This window comes from Daphnia magna, linkage group LG6 (assembly GCF_020631705.1).
Source record: "Daphnia magna isolate NIES linkage group LG6, ASM2063170v1.1, whole genome shotgun sequence".
Lineage (NCBI taxonomy): Eukaryota > Metazoa > Arthropoda > Branchiopoda > Diplostraca > Daphniidae > Daphnia > Daphnia magna.
Window position 1 is genome coordinate 4823659 of NC_059187.1, and position 20298 is coordinate 4843956.

Consider the following 20298-nt stretch of genomic DNA (forward strand, 5'->3'; position numbering starts at 1 on the left):
TTTCAACATTTAAATCACTGTTCGGATTTTTGTGCAGGATACTGTACTATCCACCGCTTCTCAGCAATACGTGACTAAGGGAATCCCCAGCCCGGTCCCTATCTGCGCGACCAACTCTTAAACAGTCTACGCGCCGTAGCCCAAGAGGACCCCAGAAAACACAGTGCTGTCCCAGAGACGACCCCAACACGTCATTTCGAGACGTCTGAGATGTACTTGGAACATACCAGATTTCCAAGTTTACATTCCTTGGACGTCTTTTACGTATGGGTAATGTCCGCTTCGCCGAGATCCTATACTCGTACCTATCTCTTCCCATTGGATAGACCTTGGACGTCATTCGGACGGAATTGGGATGTCAATTGAACAAGTGAGATGCGTTATAAACGTTTTTTATACGAATAGTATCCTCATTCGTTCTCAATTTTTCCGCTGCATATATTGATGAATTTGTGGCAATCTCGCTATTTTCCAAAAAATAAAGAGACTCAGTAATTTATCTAAAAAAAACTCAAATTTATCTTATTTCTTCAGGTACAATATGAAACTCTAACTCTAACTATAAATAGTCAAATTGATCAATTACAATATGAAACTCAAAATAGTTTAACTTATCAGGTACAATATGAAACTCAAAATAGGTAATTTAATCAGTGCATTACAACTTCGACAACTTCTGCAATGAAATCATCTTGAAATAGATTGTTAGGGAATGAATCACTTTGACCACTGTGTAATAGTTTCTAGACTGTGTATTTGCCAGTAAACTAACTCTACTTAAGATGATACAACCATACACTTATATACCAAAAGATTGAAGGTTAAGAAGGGAGGGGTTTACAATAACTTTTCCTTTTATCATAAACTATTATCCTCAGGGAAGGTTGCATTCGTGACGACCTTCTTGCTGGGTGGGGCTGCTGTTGCTGGGAGGAGTTGCTGCGGTCTATTACATTCCTTCCCCCCTTCGGCAAGAAGAAATTGGTCCTACAATTTTCCTCTTTGTCGTCTGATTTTTTCCTTCTCCTTAATTCTTTTCGGCATGTGGCGTGACAATGGCTAGATGAAAACTTGTTTTTACCTGTCACCAGCTTAACCTATTTTCTTTCTTTCACCGTTTTTCTTGTTTGCTGGGCTATGTGTATATGGTTGGAGACACAAAATACAAGATATGTTTCCTTTACCGTTATTCGTTGCCTTTAGGCTAATAAAAGTGTTAGTTAATAAATGATGGTCTACGTTCCTTTTTATTTGAATGCTACGACAGATTTCAATCATTTCTTGTATGCTTTTCTTCTCTTTTCTTCCTTTAGTTTTTTCTTGACGCTCTTTTACGTCGGAAAATTGTTTTCCTGTCTTCGTTCGTTTTGCATTTATTTAGTTTGAAGAAATGGAAGTTGACTCTTTTCAATTCTTGTTACGCCAACGGGGCAATTTTGATGACGTTTTGCAGCTTATGGGAGAGCTGTTGTTTTCTTCACCGTTCCGTTTTTATGCTCGATTTCGACCCGAGGATAAGGAGTTGGTAGTGCAGCTGTTATTGTTTTCGCTACTCAACAATCCATGTGCTCCTCCCTCTGCTTATGATTTCGGCTTTCAACGAGTTTGGATCGGCGACTATTACTACGTGTGAGTTGGTTTTCCTTTCTTGTTCTTCTTTTCTTGATTTTTTTTGTGTTGCCAATTTTATTAATGTTTTGTTATTATTTGTTTTTAGCCGATATCCTGGCTATGCGAGGTACCGAGATCTTTATCGTCAACACCTCGCTAGACTCTTATGGTGGCTAGAGTCAGGCGAGGATATTTTCTATCCAACTTCTCGGTCTGCTGTGTTTTTACCTGAATGTCTTCTGGAGGAGTTTGAAGATTTTGTCTAGGATAGTGATGTGAATGCAATTTGTTTTTGTAGTATCTTCATTGTAGTGTTTTTGTCGGGTTGTGTAATAAACTTTGGTTGGCTCTTTAATTTTGTTTTTCATTGTAATTAATTTTTGTTTTATTCTCTGTCAGAAGCTTTTCTCTTGCGGCTTCTTATATAGTCCCAATCTTAAAACAAATTTGTCCTTTGTCCGTCAAATGCGTAATCCCGCGGGGTATTTCCGTTGACATCAGTTATGTTCGTATTTGCTCCGTGTTCCAATAAAATATTTATTATATTATCCTGACTATACATTGTGGCTAGGTGTAGGGCCGTATAGTTCCCTGGTCGAGTCGTTTGATTGATGTTAATGTGGATTTTCCTTTCGCATGCTGCCCTAGCGAGACTGTTGTTTCCATTTTTGCGGCATAATGTAGGACGGTGCTGTTGTCCTTTGCCATTTGGGCAACGTTGGAACTTATCCACAAATAACTAGCCACTTCTTCATGACCGTAGGCGATGGCGACCATTAGTGGTGTTTCTCCAAGGCTGTTATACGATGAAAACTTGTATTTGTGATATCGTAATACCCTGATAAAGAGCTTGTTATTTTCTGCTGCCGCTCTATGTGCAATGGTCTGGCCATCCTCTTTTATGTCTGGGTCAGCTCCGTAGTCTAACAGTAAATCCGTTATGTCCAGTTTTCCCGCTTTCACGCTTGCATGAAGTAGTGTTTTGTTGTTAAATTTCTGGTTTAGAAATTCTGCCTTCGGGTGGTAATCCCATGCAGCGGGACCCAATTTCTGGATGATACATTTTCTTATTTCTTCCCTTGGAGCGTCTATCATTTCTAAGAAAATTTCTTGATCACGTAGTCGTGTGATGGCTTGTGTTCGTTTGCGAATGGCATCTGCTCTCGCTGCGGATAAAGATGGGTGCGTTTTCATTGCAGAGTTACTACATTTAGGTAGAGTCGTTTTTTGTGTAGCATTTGGATCGAATCTGAACGTTGGTGGATAAAAACCATAATCCCCGAAAAGTCCATCTCGTTGTGTTTCACTTTCTGTTTCAATGTCACGTTCGATCACTATGTAGTTGGTTTCTGGTTGCTTTTCACCATCGCTTGCTTCATTATGATGCACTGTGTCTTCACTGCCCCATTCCATCACTAGGGTTTCTTCGTTGTTTTTCTTCACTAGAATTTTTAATACATTTACTACTTTCCCCCTTTCACCCGTGTTCCTTAAAAATAAAAACTCGATTAGTTGTGTTTTTTTTGGTTTTTTTTTTAAGGGAAATGTTAGTTGTTTTTAGATTAAACTTCCGTTGAGCATCTGCAAAGGTCTTCCCATACCATTCCATAACCCACAACGTAAGTGCAAGTCGTCTGTTTTCCTGTGCATTTTCGAGCTTGATCTGATTCCCAGTTTTCTTCCATAATAGGGTAAATACCACGTTGTTTCGGTGCGCTTGGTTGAGCTGGGCGTGATTGTGAGGGTCTTTCCATGGTAAGAGATGTAGGAGCCGTCATCCTAGTGAATTGTTGTTCTATTATTTCTTCTGGTGGTTGAATGTTTGAATTTGCGATCATTGAAGTTAATTTGTGTGTTTCTTCCATATTGATTCCGTATCTTCTTAATCTTCTAGTTTGGCGAATTTTTGCCATGATTCTTGTGAAGGATTTGCAAATGATGAATATGCGTTGGCATACGATGAATACAATGAATCCGATAATAGATAGGATGAGAATTTTCAATGTGTCGAACCATGAAAACATGGTACCTATCTGATTATGCTGTTTTTCTGACATCACTATGTCAGAAACTGATTTTGAATCTGATTCTTGCATTAGGCCTACTAAATCGTTTAAGATATTCAATTGCATCATTTCCATTTTTTCTTGCGCTGGATGGCTCTTTAAACTGTAATCGAAGTCATTCAAGTGTAACTCTTTGAACTCCATGATCAGGTCTAAGTTCGGCATGTGGATGTTTGCTTTTCGTTTTACCCATTCTCCGTCTGTTGAATTATGTTCCCAGGTGTGATGGAATCCATTTAAATTTACCAAAAGAGTTTTCCAAAAACAATCAGAATATGGATGTAAAGACTATCCATCTACTCCAACTGTGCAGTATTTATCTTCGTAGGTAAAGAATGGTTAAAATCCACATTTTGATTCTTTTGCGGAGATAAAAATCCGTTGTGTTTCACATTGTTGAAGTGTCATCGCTTTTCCGAAGCCTTGCAGTCTCGTACAAATGGGTAACCCAAGCGCTGAAGCAGCAAGAATGCCGTTACTTTAAGCCAGAATCACGACTTGAGTTCTCTTTATCGTCGAAAGTTGACAATACACATCGCGGATTTCTTTTGCAAGTTTGTTTTCGTGTTCCGTTTCTATACTGATTTTATATTGCTCATGCATTTTTGAAATTTCAAATTTGATTTTGTAATTAAATTCATCTATATTTTCGGGTAGACCGCTTTCTGTTTCTCCTTTTATTGGTATCTCCGGTATCTGTTGTAGTGTTAAAGATGCTGCCTCTGGTATTTGTTCCTGAGCTGTTTGTTCAGTGTCATCATTAATGTCCATTATTTCATCTTCCGTAACGGTGTGATCTTTCGTGACTGGAGGATATTTTATTTTTTCAGTTGTTGTGTGATGTGTTTATGAATGGCTTATTAATTAAGTTGTTGTTGTTTTTGCCTTAGTTGTCGTTGATGATATTGTAGTGGACGTGGTTTCAGTTGTAATTGAGGGCAATGTAGGTTTAGTATTTGTAGTTGTAGGCCTAGTGGTTCTAGTTGTTGGCATAGTAGTTGTAGTTGTAGGCGCGGTAGTTGTAGTCTTAGGCGTGGTAGTTGTAGTCGTAGGCTTATTTGTTGTAGTTGTAGGCTTAGTAGTTGCAGTTGTAGGCTTAGTTGTGGGAGTTGTAGGGTTAATTGTTGTAGTTGTTGGCTAAGTAGTTGTAGGTGTTGGCTTAGTAGTTGTTGTAGGCCTAGTTGTCGGTGATGTGCTTTTAACGGTTGTTTTTATGGCTTTTGTCGCTATTGTTGTTTTAATTATTGTTGGGCTTAATTTTATAGTAGGTTTTGCTGTCATCGTGGTGCTTGAAGTAGACGAAATAGATTTTTGTGTGGTAGGCGTGGTTAAGTTTTCGTTGTTTGCTTTACTTTTTCTTTTGAGAAGAGGTGGTATAGGTGAGAGTTGTTTTCCGTCCAATGATTGTTGAGTGTAAAGCGCTTTAATGGCTGCTGCCGAAAGCGTTCGTATTTGGCGCGGTTTTCGATATTCGGAGCTAAAATGTTGTTTTCTACTTGAGCCATGGCAATGGACTAAACTCAGGCGTCCTACTTTCAGTGTGAGACACTTTCTGTCTGACGCCGGTGAATATAGGCCAGTTCGGTCTCTTGCCATGAGCTTTCCTGTGTGTTCGAAAGTGCCCCAAATTGAACTGGTGTTGGCGCATTCTTGTAGAATAAGCATCGTTTGTGTGTTTGACGCAAGCATTAGTGTTGAACGGTGTTATGGTGAAATCAGACGTATATTCGAAGGGATGACCCTTATTGGTTACTTTGCTGCAGTTTCCCACGGATACTTGTGATTGCACTAGGAGAGAGCTGCTTGTGATGAATGTTGCAATAATCGATTGCAATAATAGATGCAATAATCGATTGCAATAATAGATGCAATAATCGATTGCAATAATAGATGTGATAATAGATGACTTACAGTGTGGGTGTTGCCATGTCGACGTCTCGTTGGCGCTCGTAGAAGCTGGATCTTGGCTCACGGGTTGGACTGATAGTGAAGGGGCGAAGGTGGGGTAAAAAAGGAAACGTGACGTACGCAACAGTCTCAGCAGTGAAACGTTTATTCTTCTTCACACTAACTATTGAGTTTCTACACAGCAGCAGGAGACTCAAAATAAACAGCTACAAACGATTGCTAAGAGGGGACTAACTCGGGGGCGAAAGAGATGTGGGTTTTTACTGCATCTCGGTTAGGGACGCTAAAGTTGGTGTGGGTCATAAAAGAGAAAACATCGGCTACCAGTTAACGAAGGAATGTGAACTGGTGTGAAACAAGGTCAAAAGATAAAGTGAAGGCATCGACACCTGGGTACAACGGAAGAAGGTAATAAAGCAATAAAATCGATAGCGGGTGGACGAGGTCAAGGGAAGGGACAATGGCACACAGAATTCAGAAAAGCAACTGAAAATTCAAAACGTTTATTCTTAATTCCAGAGTCCTTACAATGTTTTCAGTTCATCTTGACATTTCGTCCAATCTGTGTAACAATTCTCCGCGGTTAGTTGTTCGTCAAGTCCATGATGCGTGACACATTTTTCATTTGGATATTGTCCATTTTTCAAAAACCTCCAGGCGATCATGTCCCAGATGATATTTCCACTGCCATGATTTGTTTTCAGGATACCTCCAAATATGGGTGAGTTCATTGTGGTTTTAACCGCTTTTCGTTGTTCCAATCGAACTTCTTGTATATCTTCCAGTGTTGCGTCAGGGAAATTTTCTACTATATCCGGGTTGGTGTTAATTGTTTGAAAAAACCATTGCTGATTTTTCTTCATGTTTTCCTCTGCAGCACATTGTTCCAATTTTAACGATTGGTCGATTTCTAAGGTAAGCCACATTTGTAATTCTTGAGAGATTAAATAACTATTTTCTTTTTCTAATATCAATCTAGTTGATTCTTCTGAATAGGTCGCAGCGGATATGCGATCTCCTTCCGTCTCCGTGATGCAGATGTTGCTATTTTGTATACGTATCGTCTGTTTGACGATATATTCGAATTCCGACCTTGATGGTAGAGGATTATCTTTTGAAAGTTGGTTGTGGCCTATTATTGAGTTGCTGCTTTCTGGTTCGTAAGCAATATAGATGGTTAAAATCTTCTGTACTAGTTTTCCTTCTTCTTTGATAACTGCAATTTTTCGGTGTGCCAATCTTATAGTTCCCCAGGCGTAGGAGATGCTGTATAGTCCAGTTCCAAGTTGTTCATCTTCTAATGGGTTATTGAATAGAATTTGAACATCTTGAAGAGTCCAACGTCTTGTCCTAGACTTATACAATACTCTGTAATCGTTGCATACTGAAGAATCCAGGTCGGTATTTTGAAGGCATGTAGTAAACGTGGTTTTGAACATCTCATTTTTGTTGTTTCTGCAGGAAACGTCAAATACGTTTGAGAAATTCCAACCCCTTTGTGTCCTATTGGTACGATGTCCTTATCTAGTTGGTTAAGAAACGATATTTCGATCTGTCGGCTGGTGCCGTAGAGACGGATGGTGTTATCTGACTCCGGTATTCGGGGAATTTCCAGGGATCTTTTTCCTTTTAGTAATGATTGAGTGTATGAATTGTTAGTTGTTCTTTACGATCACACGATCGTATTTTGATTTTGGCTGAATTGTCCTTCCTGTTGTGTGGTGTTAAGTAGTCCGAAAGGGCTTTCAATTGGGCGATCTGGTTTCTCCTGTCGTAGCGTGATCTGTTGCGCTATACAGTTGAGGGTTTGGTATTCCTTTATGGCGTACCATTTACCTTCTTCTGTAGGGGTTGCCGTGAAACTGAGTCCCGTCGGTCCAACCTTCATGTTATTGCTACCATATTTTTTATCATTGACCATCCGCCAGTATTCCAGAGGGGTTATTAATATTATTTCTTGTGAGTATACTGTACCAAAGGATCCGATCCAGAACGATCCGGTTATATTCTTTGTTTTATTCCACTCCTACACAGCACACTGACGTCTTTTAAATGATATTTATTCATGCTTTCGGCACTACTAGGATGTCTTTATTCTGTCCTGAAATCCTACAATGACGACTTAAAGACGATTTTAGCAGGTGTTGATTACCGGTAAAAACTGCTCTAATACAAGTATTTTGATGGTCACCAAATCTCTCATTTTGGCGTTTACTGGGACGACTTTTTGCTGTAGAAAAAAACTGAAAAAAGTAGTTTTCTACCATAGGATTCGAACACAGGTCTCCCGCATGACAGTCCAGTAGTCCACCATATACGCAATAGTCATTTATATTTAGCAATTTTTAGACTGACACATGTTACAGTGAAATAGTTTTGCCTTCCATCATTAAGAAATAAATTTTTGAATAAAATTTAGCACTTAATATATCTACACCTTGCGCTCTTTGACCAAAATACCAGATGAGAAACAAAACTATTATGAGTTTCGATCATTGGACCCGCATCATAGACCGAGATTCTTCTTGTTAACCAATCACTAAGTATTGAAAAAGCCATTCTGGATTATTATTTGATGTGGTGTACGTAAATCTTACAAATTTGAACCCCAACGCTACACTGTTAATTGTGGAAACGTGATTTGTAAAGAATTGGATCAAAATAAGACGTCTAGAGAGGGACGTGATTTATTTTTTAAAAGGACCATGGCTTAAGCGCGTCCTTATAACGTCCTTTGGCGGTACAGTACTGCACCTCCTAGTAAGACAGATTTAGGATGAGTTCCTGCATTAAATTGTTATATGGGCTGTCTACATGTCCATCCTTTCAAAGTGGCTGCTGTTTTTTGTTTAGTCACCAATGTGTAAACAGTTGGTATCCTTGGTAAGTGTTGTGTTTCAGGTTCAAGGTTTTCACAGTAGTAAGGCAATTTGAAGTCCAGGATTCCTGGAATTTCCATATTGTTACAATAGCAGACGGATGCCTAGATAGAGTTAGTAGGGTTAAGTATATTGTCGTGGTTATTGAGACTATGGATTCGATCGTCATGGCCGGCGATCTTTTATCGGATATTTCCCACAATCCTATCCGAGATGTCCGGCAGTCTTGTTCGTAGAGATTTCCCACGATAGCTTCTGTTCTCCAAAAGCATAAATACTCGTACGTTTCCCTTGCTGGAGGGCCAGTCTACTGATATCTGTTGTAGTGTTGTGTACGTTTTCAATGAATAAACGTGTCTTAGTCACTACCCGAGTCTTCAAGTAACTCCCCGTGTTACATGGTGGAGATGCAGAACTTGTGGTAAGTCCTTGCGTTGTCACTCTTTTGCTCAGGTTGTGCGGAAGCGGGGGCTGTTAGGGGCTTCCGAGAGTCGTCGATGCAACTGGCATACGCGCCTTCAACTGTTGGGGTACGAAGCCACAGCACCGGCCGTGTGACAGGCGATTAGTGTGTGACAACATAGGGACATCATTAGAGATTCTAGGGAGAAAGATGAGACCTAGTAGTGACTAATGAGGCTTAGGATACGGTAGGTTACCGTTGTATGCGATCGGAAGATCGGATTTAGACGAAGGATAAATAGTCAGAAGGTGGTAGATGAGTGGGGGTGCTGGTAGAGCCAGGGGAAGACCACGCCCTCGCGACGAGTTTTGGCGATTTGCGCCAAGGGTTGATCAAGCAATTGTAGGTAGTATCGTCAAAACCATCAACCCGAGTAACCTTGTGCCAAGGAACGGGAGTCGAGTGGACGACTGTGTAGGTGAGCCAGGAGAATTATCCGGGTGGGAAGACTGTACACGGGCAATAACAAGGGAAAGTAATTTGGGGCAACATCAAGCAAGTATTAGCGAGGAGGAAACTCTAGCGTGGGCGGACGGCGAGAACAGCTCTGATTCTGAGGACAGTGAAGAGGGATTAGAGTGGGATTTTGAGGCTTTTCGACGGAGATATTGGTTGAGATCTTCGGTTGCAAGCGCTCGATTGTTACGCGGCAGGTTAGCGAGAAATTTTGTTGTGGCCGTGGCATCCGCCCCCCCCCCTTAATCCCGTAGGGATTGCGGACCAAATCAAATTCCAGACCCCACCCACATTCACCGGTCGAGATGGGGAAGACGTAGTGAATTAGATCCATCGCTACGGAAAGGTGGGTAGATACAACAGATGGGGCGAAAACGAGTTACGGGATGACATTGAGCTGTCATTCGAGGGGGCTGCGGGAAAATGGTATGCGTGATCGGACGTACAAGGGCCCCCGGTGGTCAGGGGAGTTAAATCGACACTGTTGACACAGTTTACGCCCGTAAACTTTGTACAACATAACGAGGCCAAATTGCGTGCGAGGAAGCAGGAAATCGAGGAATCGACCCTGGAGTACTACTACGACATGCTTGATCTGTGCAGGAGGGTAAACGCGCATGTGGCTGAAGCCACGAAGCTAGCGTATCTCTGGCAGGGGTTGAGACCTATTGTAACAGAACAATTATGGAGCTTTAAGCCCACTAACTGCGATGAGTTCCTCCAGGATGTAAAGCGCTTCCAGGAGATGACCGATCGGGGGAAGTAAGACGAGTGGGCTGTGGGAGTTATGGGAAGGGAGGAAAGACCCACGTATGACCCATTGCAGCAAGATGCAACGGTAGAAAAGAGGTTGGAAAAAATCTAGAGAATGCTGGGAGTTATGGGAAGGGGGGAAAAACCCACGTATGACCCATCGCAGCAAGATGAAACGGTAGAAACGAGGTTGGGAAAAATCGAGAGAATTTTGGAGGAATTAATGCAGGGAAGAAAAAGAGCGGCCTGAAAGCAGCCGGAGACAGAGAAGGAGGAGCAGAGGGGGCGACTTGACCAAGCTGGAGACCCAATTAGTGGAGACGAGCGACACTCATGGAAATTCTTCGATGGCGGAGCGGTTGACTTACTGAAAGTGGAAAAATCCCCCAACTTATGTTATTTCATGAACTCATGTACTGTTTGTGTTGTCATGTGTTTTTTTTCTTCTCTCAGTTGATGTTTGACAAGGTGTTGTCTTTGTAGAGTGTAGAGGGGTCAAATGTTTCCCATGGTATGTTGAGTTTTTGGGATGTAGAGTTTAAGTAAAAAGCAATAGCGATTCAAACTATCGTAAGAAAGAAAAGCCTTAAAAAGGAGATTTAATAAGAAAGTAATTGCGGTCGGGACGCCTCGCTATCTAGAGAGGGAGATGTCGCGGTTATTGAGACTATGGACTCGATCGTCATGTCCGGCGATCTTTTATCGGATATTTCCCGCAATTCTATCCGAGATGTCCGGTAGTCTTGTTTGTAGATATTTTCCACCATAGCTTCTGTTCTCCAAAAGCATAAATACTCGTACGTTTCCCTTGCTGAAGGGCCAGTCTACTTATATCTGTTGTAGTGTTGTGTACGTTTTCAATGAATAAACGTGTCTTAGTACTACTCGGGTCTTCAAGTAACTCCCCGCGTTACAATATGAAGGAGGCAAAGAAGGAAGAGTAATGTCTGCATCTGTGAAAAAATGTAAGGGTTAAGTAATCTGGTCCTTGATGTCGTCTTCGTAAGTTGTATCGTAGGTTCGTTATAGGATCGTTTTGGATTTGGTTATGGTAAAAGTAAGGTATTGTGTGGTTTGTTTGTTCTTTTGGCTCTATTTCGTTCCTGCGGGGTTTGATGTTCATCATCACTGGATGTACCAGCAGCTTCCTTGGTCGGCTTTGTCGGCGTTGGTGAATTGTTGGTCGTTGTTGGGCTTCAACATTTTCTGGTAGGTTTTGTAGTATTTCTTCTTCATCGGTTGTTTCTTGTTTTCTTGGGATGTTAAGTTTGAGACGGTTGGTGTGTAACACGGGTTTCAGTTTCTTGTTTACAGTGTGCTGGATTTCGTAATTGATAAGCGAGAAGGTTCGTGAAATTTGAATCGTCCGTTCCATCGATTTATGAATTTTCCTGCTGCTGGTGGTGCCTTCAGTAATACGTAGTCACCTATTTTGTATTTAGTAATTTTTGTGGTCACGTCGTAGTATTTTTTCTGTCTTGTTTGGGATTTGAGGAGATGTTCTCTTGCCAGTTTTTGAGCTTTTTACCACTGCTTGAATACACCATACTAGTATCCTCATAGGTCTCGTATATTCTTTTAATCTTGATATCATTGGGCATTATTGGTTCTTGCCCGAAAAATAGAAAGAAGGGTGTTTCTTGAGTTGAGGTTTGATTCGCTGTGTTGTAGGCAAAAGTAAAAAACGGAAGGTATTTGTCCTAGTTAGCAGGTTGGTCTGAGACATAACAAGATAGCATGTCACAGAGAGTTGGATTTAACCTCTTAACCAATCCATCGGTTTGTGGATGATAGGCCGTAGTCCTTATTTGTTTGATTTTGAATAGTTTACCTCTAACACCTCTTGTATCAAGCTGGATAGAAAGTTAGTACCTTGGTCTGTAACAACTACTTCGGGAGATTCATATTTAGTAAATATCTTATTAACTAAAACCTTTGCAATTGTTTGGGCAGTTTGATTTCTCATTGGAACTGTAAAAACAAACCTATTGGCATAATCTGAAATAACTAATATATTGTACCGAGCAATCCGGGAGTAACTGCTTATTTTATATTTTAATCCACACGGGCAACTACACAAGGCACAGCACTCAAAGGATAACACCAAAAGAGGAAAACTGCTGACACTAAGGAAGGAAACGAACAAGTTAAACAAAACGCTGACACGACTAACGCACAGCTGAAAAGACTACAGACTGATTGATGGACTCAACTCTAGTCTCTGTTCGGGTTTTTAATGGTTCCCATCTTCCATCCATCCAAGGCTATCTTCCTCCATCCTCTCCGTTACATCTATAATGGAGGGTGAGAACGGACGTTGAAGTTATCTCTCATGATTCCCTCGTATTTCTTGGAGTTAGCCAGAAACCGTTCGTTACATCCCCCCCCCCCATCACCCTGCGACTCGTCCCGATCGCATTTTTTTGCGAGCAGAAACTAGACGAAACCAACACAATATGAAACCAAATAACATAACATGAATGTAATAGTTTTAACACACGACCTTCCACAAAGGGAAACTACAAAAAGAGGGAAACAAAATCAAAAGATTATTGAAAAGACACACACTACCGAACACAGCTACCTATAAGGGGAAAAACAAAATGTAGGAAGGATAGGCAAGAAGTTTCGGGGGGAAGGTCGAATTACATTGGCCCCCCCACATCAGCTTCGGGGACCACTAGTCGACCTTCCAGTTCGACTAAGCGTTGGGTAACGCTGACAAATGACAAGAGATATCGATGCCAGCTGAAAACTAAAGATGCAGCGAAGCCAAGCAATAAGCCGACTATTGCGATAACTAGTTCATAGAGATACCGGAGCTTGACGGTGCCGTTGACCTCCATAGTCACTCTTGCTTTTTCCTCTTCTTCGATGACGCGTAAATGTTCACCCATGGGTGATATGCGGCCCTGAAATTTAGCGCGATGCAACAGTAAGGGCTTGTTGGCAGTCACACCCTTTTTTTCTAAAGAAGATGGAGTTTCTTCTTCAGCCGGCTCGGGCAGAAGTTGAATCAGATTTTCCAACTGAGACAAAGAGGGTAGAGTGTTGTTTCGGAGCGGATGCATGATGCCTTTCCTGAAGCAAGCTTAAAAAATCCAATCGTCCGTGTGTGCCGAACACGAAATAGGAACTTCGAAAAAATCAAACGCCTCCTTTTTAACAACAGCGTTCGTTCTCCCGCGCTCGTGTGGACAGATGAACGTGATCGTAGTCTCTTGCGTTTTAGAATACCCCCACCTTCGGTGACCTAGTTACAGTTTGCTGGCCTCTCCATGGTGAAAGCCTAGTTTTGCATTGAGCGCGGCTCCGCACCTCGTCATTGAGAAACAGGGCAATGGCACAACTCGGCTCTGGGTAATCTCTATTAACTGCTCGGCTGATTGGGCAGATGGATGTACAGGAAGCCACGAAGCGGGAAGAATCTGACACCGTCAGTTCCACAAAAGCTTGACTATCACTGGCCACGGCGAGAAATGGAGGAAGGGGCTCGAACTGAGCACCTAGCGTGAAGTTGCTAATGGGATGCGGCAAGCTAATAACCTCTTAGAGTGTAAATCTAAATGGAAACTCGAACACGGGTAAGTGTATAAAAATACGTAGGTAATCACTTACGGTCGCTACTACCACCTTCGCTTCCGTGTAAACCTTCCAGATATCTCCGTTCTGGATATATGGGCTAAGCGACCAGCTTGGAGGTAGAACCGCCTTGATTTCCTTCAGCACTGCTTGCACTTGCAATGGAGGAAAAAGAGTAACAGAAAGCCGCCCCATGGACATAGTAGCGATGCCAACCAAAAAATAGTTCAGGGCTTTATCAAGCCAGGCGAGGGCGGACCCCAACTGCCGCAAAGCATCCTCCACTTTCGTAATTGCTATCCAATGTATCTCCATTTCTCGTGCGACTCCTTCAATTTTTTGGTCTAGCTTCCAGGTTTCTCTCTCGACTTGCGCGAAAGCAGTCTGTAGCTCACCCACAGCATCAGCCAGTGCTTTGGTTTCCCACAATCTTTCATTGATAAGAGATGCGTGGACCTCCAAGGCGTGCTCTATGGAGGTAGTTTCCGTGGACAATTTGTCAAGGCGACCATGTACATGTTCGAGGTCCTCCTGCTTGGACACTCCGAAAAGCCAATTGAGGACTTTGCCCCCTCCGTCGATTAATCCTCGCTTCCGTCTCGCTGATTGCAGGTTGACGGCTGCTTTCAGGTCACTGAAACGTTGGTTATAACGCCGCAACTTCCCTAACTCGATTAGGGCTCTCCCCTTCAAATGTTTTTGTAGCGTTAACTTGAATTTGTCTCTAGGGCCGTCATAACGATTAGCCATAGTATCAACTTTCACTTCAAGCCACTCGCGTAAGGTCTTCATCGTGGTTTTCAGGTGGTTGAACGTAAGGTAGGTGGCCACCAACCATTCGGAATCAGAGAAAGCCACTTCACCTTCTGATTTAAAAATCACCCCTTGATAAGCCACCACTTCCTTGGCTGACATTAGGTCCAACTCACCAATCACTGTTAAGAACGTGAATAGAGCGAAGGTCAGCGAGAATATTTTCTTGCCGCTCGGATCCTAGCTCAACGCCGAGGTCCTCCAATCTCCTCTTCAACGAGTGGCACCGCCGGGCGTGGGATAGTCATCTTGGCCTCTGGCGGTGGCTCCTGTTCCCGGTTATCAGCGTGAGCCTGCGGTGAGTGATCTCCAGATGACTCTTCTGGCTGGCCGCCTGTAGTCGTAGGGGCTGGCGCTGGGGGCCTTGAGCTCACACAATCAACGAACGGTTTAATCCGCTCCACATGTACGATTTCAGATTTTGGAGACAGCCCTCGTCGAAGCTCATAATTTCTGGGAGTGGTTACAACGGCGTACAGCCCAAACCAGCGATGTAGGAGGTTTTCTGATTTCCCTACCTTCTGAACGGGTTTGTAAATTTATACTTCTTCGCCCGGCAGGTAATTCGGGGCCTCACGGCACCCTTCGTCGTACCGAATCTTTTGCCTTTCGTACACAGCGACGCTGAGCCTCTGCACCTCGTGGCGAGCTCGTTGTAGCCTTTCCAAGGCCCACTCAGTAGGGTTTTGGTCATGGGGGGAACAAGATTCGGATCTGAATTTAAAGCTCCGTCGACGGAGAGAATGGCCTCTCTCCCATACACGAGATAGAGAGTAAACCTCTCTGTGCTCTCCTGCCGACTGGTATTGTATGCGAATGTCACTAAAGGTAAGGATTTATCCCAGTTTCGATGGTCTGCACTAACGTACATGGATAACATGTCGGCCAAAATATGACTTAACCGTTCGACCAAACCGTTGGCCTGCGGACGGTATGCAGTGGTCGGTGTATGGTTAGTTTCTATCGCCTGCAACACCTTTTGCGTCACTTCCGCCATAAAACAACGCCCTTGGTCGATTGTCAATTGGCGAGGGGCACCGTGGCACAACAGCACACACTTCACTAAAAAGTGAGCTACCTCGGTTGCCCCCACTCTAGACAGAGCCTTAGTCTCTACCCACTTCATGACATAGGCAATGGCAACAACAATGTTAGTATTACCACCTTTTGACAAAGGGAAGGGACCCAAAATGTCCATTACCAATCTCTCGAAGTGACGCTCACTCCGCTGAATTTCCATAAACCCAGCTGGACGATGGTACACCGGCTTGCACGATTGACACTCGTGACACTTCCGCAAAAAATCGCGGATATCTTCTGCCATGCCTGGCCAATAATACCGGGCCTGTATCTTGAGTAAAGTCCGCGTAAGTCTTTTGCGTCCAGCAGTAATATCGTGATGACAAGCGTGCATCACCTCTTCTCTGAAGGACTGGGGGAAAAACAGTCGTAAGAGGAGGCCATCTTCCATTACTTTTGCATTTCCATCCCTAAGACGATATTGGGGGTAAGGTTTTCCCTTTTCCAATTCAGCAAATGCCAGCTTCCAATCAATCTTCTGGGCACACTGTAAAGCAGTTTTGCTTTCCAAGTCGACGCTCAGGGCAGCAAGCATACACTGCAATTTCTCGTCTAGTTCCTGCGGTGCATCGGTTGGGTAAAGAGAGAGAGCATCTGAGTCTGCATGTAATCTACCGTTCCGGTGCGCGATACGTAGTAACAATTCTTGGAGCTGAAGACTCCAACGAGCTAGGCGCACTGCTAAGTCCTTTTTTGTTAACAACCAACAAATGGCGTGGTGGCCGGTTACCACTAGAGTTTCCATGCCACAGATTTAACTGCGAAATTTTTTCACTGCCCATACTGAGGCCAAACACTCCTTTTCGGTAATCCAATAGTTACTTTCACTTTTGGACAGCAGTCGACTCGCATAGGCTAATGGCCTCTCCCCATTGTCAACGCGTTGTTGCAGTACGGCCCCTAAGCCGTAGTCTCAAGCGTCAGGGTGTATTTCAAAAGGCCTACAAAAATCGGAGTAGGCTAAAATTGCTGCTTGGACAAAAGCCTGTTTCAATGCAAAATAACTTGCTTCCTGGGGAGCTTCTCACGCAAAACAACCTCCTTTGTTAAACAAGTCCGTAAGTGGCTTCGCGGACTGGGCGAACTGAGGATAATGCTACGGTAATAAAAACATAATCCCACGAAACTACGTACGCATTTCAATTTTTCGCCAGGTTTATTGGAAGAGGATGGAATGGGAAAATTTACAACGACGTTAATTTTATCCGGATCAGGGCGGATACCTAATCCACTGATTACGTGGCCGAGAGCTTTGATCTCACTGGCCCCAAACTGACATTTGACTAGCTTGATCTTTAAGCCCGCACTTTTTAAGGCCCTCAAAACATGACGGACTCGGCTTAGATGTTCTTTAACTCCCGAAGCGTACATAATTACGTCATCTAGGTAGACGATGCAGATCGACTACCTTTGTCCGGCCAAGACTAAATCAATCATCCGTTGGAAGGTTTCGGGGGCTGAGACTAACCCAAACGGCATCACCAGGAACTGGAAGAGACCGTCGGGAGTAACTGTTTATTTTTTATTTTAATCCACACGGGTAATTAAACCAAGGCACAGCAATCAAAAGATAACACCAAAAGAGGAAAACTGCTGACACTAAGGAAGGAAACGAACAAGTTAAACAAAACGCTATCACCACTAACACACAACTGACAAGACTAATGACTGATTGACGGACTCCCTTCTAGTCTCTGCTCGGGGTTTTAATGGTTCGCATCTTCCGTCCGTCCAAGACTAAAGCGATTGGAAGATGCAAAATGACCATTTCCGACGGATGGCGAGTCATTCCGTTACATCTATAACGGAGGGTGAGAATGGACGTTGAAGCTCTCTCTTACGCTTCCCTTCGTATTTCTTCGACTTAGCGAGAAACCGTTCATTACAATATACCTGTATTCCTTAGCGCTTTCTTGAACTGGGCCCACTATATCCAATGCAATCCCTTCCCATACTCCTTCAACTAAAGGCCAAGGGTGCAATGGTGCTTTACTTCCACCTACCGCTTTTCTTTTATTACACATCAAACAACTTTTAACATATTCTATTACGGCGGCACGCATGCATGTCCATGGATAATTTCTTTGAAGTCTAGCTAACGTTTTTCCTACTCCTAAATGTCATGCAAATATTATGATCGTGATTTTCCTTTAAAATTTGTTGCACCAGTCTTACTGGCGTTACAGTTCATCCTCTGACATCTGCTAATAATCCTTTTCATTTATTTTAAATTTATTTTTAACGTCCTTACTTGGATTGGCCTTTGCCATTTCATTTAAAATTGCTCAGCAATACTCGTCTTTGTGTTGGAGTTTGATCCATTTTTCGGCGTCCCAGGACTGATTACTTTCAATTTCAAAAATTACTTATTATGTTCTAGTTTCCTTGGCTTCTACATTTTCGTTTTTTACTTCTGATTTCTCTTTTGTACATGTTGACCTTGTTTCTACTTTCGCTAACGGCACTATTGGTGTGCGACTAAGAGTGTCAGCATTTGGTGTGACTTTCCTGGCCGGTACCCAATAATGATATCAAATTCCGGGATCTTATGAGCCCATCGACCTAATCTTCCTGCTGGTTCCGTCTTACTCATTAGCCATTCTAAAGGTCTATGATCTGTAAATACGGTAAACTTACGCCCGTATAGGTACGTCCTAAACACGTCGATGGCGTGGATTATTGCGTATGCCGCTTTCTCTGTAGTTAACCACTTGGCCTCGCGGTCGTTCAGATTTTTAGAGGTATAGACTATCCTGAAGCATCCGTGTAGATGATAAATTCTCGAAAAAAATCCGGATAACCTAGGACAGGTCTAGTCATGAGACAGTTCTTAATACATTCAAAGGCATCCCTTTGTCCCTCCCCCCATTTCCATTCCACTGACTTTCTAGTGAGTGCAGCTGGTGGGTGGGCTTTATCAGCAAAAGCCCGAATAAATATTCTGTAGTAGCTAGCTAGACCTAAAAATGAATTCAATTCTTTTACGTTTTTGGGAGCGGGATATTTAATAATCTTGTCTAACTTCTTTGTACTTGGTGTTATTCCTTTCCCGGATACGATGTATCCTAAATAATCGGTCACACCTATTGCCCCCCAGATTCTTGAGGGTAATAGCATTTTGGCTATTGCCCCCCAGATTCTGGAGGGTAATAGCATTTTGGCTATTGCCCCCCAGAAACCAGATGGCGTTGGCTACAGGCCCAGATGCGCCTTCCGACCGTCTTTTGTTCTCGTTACAAGTTTGTTCTTCTTTTCATTTCGTTTCTTACCTAAATTCGCAAGTATGACGACGATGACGCCGTCATTATTTCATGTGTTCTGTCGTAAAGTGTCAATGAAGAAATGAAATAAAGAAGCAAGCAAGGGTAAGCAACTAATCATAGATTAACATTAAAGATATATGTGGTAACAAAAATGTGTTGTAATAGGTGCTGCTAGAAAAAAAACCCTAAGGATTACAAACTCAGTAAGTTTCATCAATGGCATGACTTTGTGTAACTTAATTTTTCTTACAATTATTTATTTTTCTTTCAGATACATGTGTGATTGGTGTGCTATGGAATTTTGGCAGTTGTTGCAGGCAAAAGATTGGTTGGTCAGATGGGCAGTGGCTGGCTGAGTATGTAGCCTAATTGAGCTTAACGTTAGCAGGTAGAAGCTTGACGATGGCAGTTGAACACTTGATTAAAGCTTCCAGTAGCTTGATTGTGGTAGGTCATAGCTTTGGACATAGCTTTAATCAAATTTTTTGTGAAGGATCTGGCTTTGTCTGATTGGATTGGATTCTGAAGGTCATGGCCTAATCGTTACTCTCAGAAGTCTAACTGCGTTCATGGCTTGATTATTCATGCTTGGCCGTGGCAGGTCATAGCTTGATTGCAAGTTCATTGAGAAGCTTGGCTGTGGCAGGTCATAGCTTGATTTTGATACCAACCTTATGTAGCTTGGCTGTGGCAGGTCATTGCTGATTGAGAATTGCTATGAAGCTTTGCCGTGGCAGGTCATTGCTGATTCAGAGTTGGTTATTAAGCTTGGCTGTGGCAGGTCATTGCTGATTGAAAATTGTTGTGAAGCTTGGCTGTGGCAGGTCAATGCTGATTGAAAATTTTTGTGAAGCTTGGCTTTGGCAGGTCAATGCTGATTGCAAATTGTTGTGAAGCTTGGCTGTGGTAGGTCAAAGTAGGTCAGTAGGAAAGAATTCGCACTTATTCCTTTTCAACTTTAAACCTGATTGTTTAAGAAGTCTAAAAACTTTCTTTCTTGGGGTTGCTGCTGCTGGGAGGGGTTGCTGTGGTCTTTTACAAAACGATAGAAACATGGTTGGTAGGTCATCACGGTCAATTAGCCGTTGAAAATTAAACAGGGTTTCTAAAATAGTTTGCGTGATTATTACTGAGATTTAAAGTAAGAAGCAGCATCTAGAACTTACCTTTACTGAACCAAGTAACGATTTGATAGGGAGAGATGGTGATGTTATGGACAAAATTCGTTTCGTCTTCAAGCTCAATGAGATGATAGATCTCGTAATTACCTCAACTTGCTTTCACTCATTCAGAATGTATTGCATTCGCGAACAACATCTACGTTATGTCGGGCATCCTTTACGTTTTTTCCAGAGCCTCATACAGCTTCTTGCTGTATACTTGTAGGGGAAGATTATCCTTTTCCTTTTCTAGGTTTTGCAACT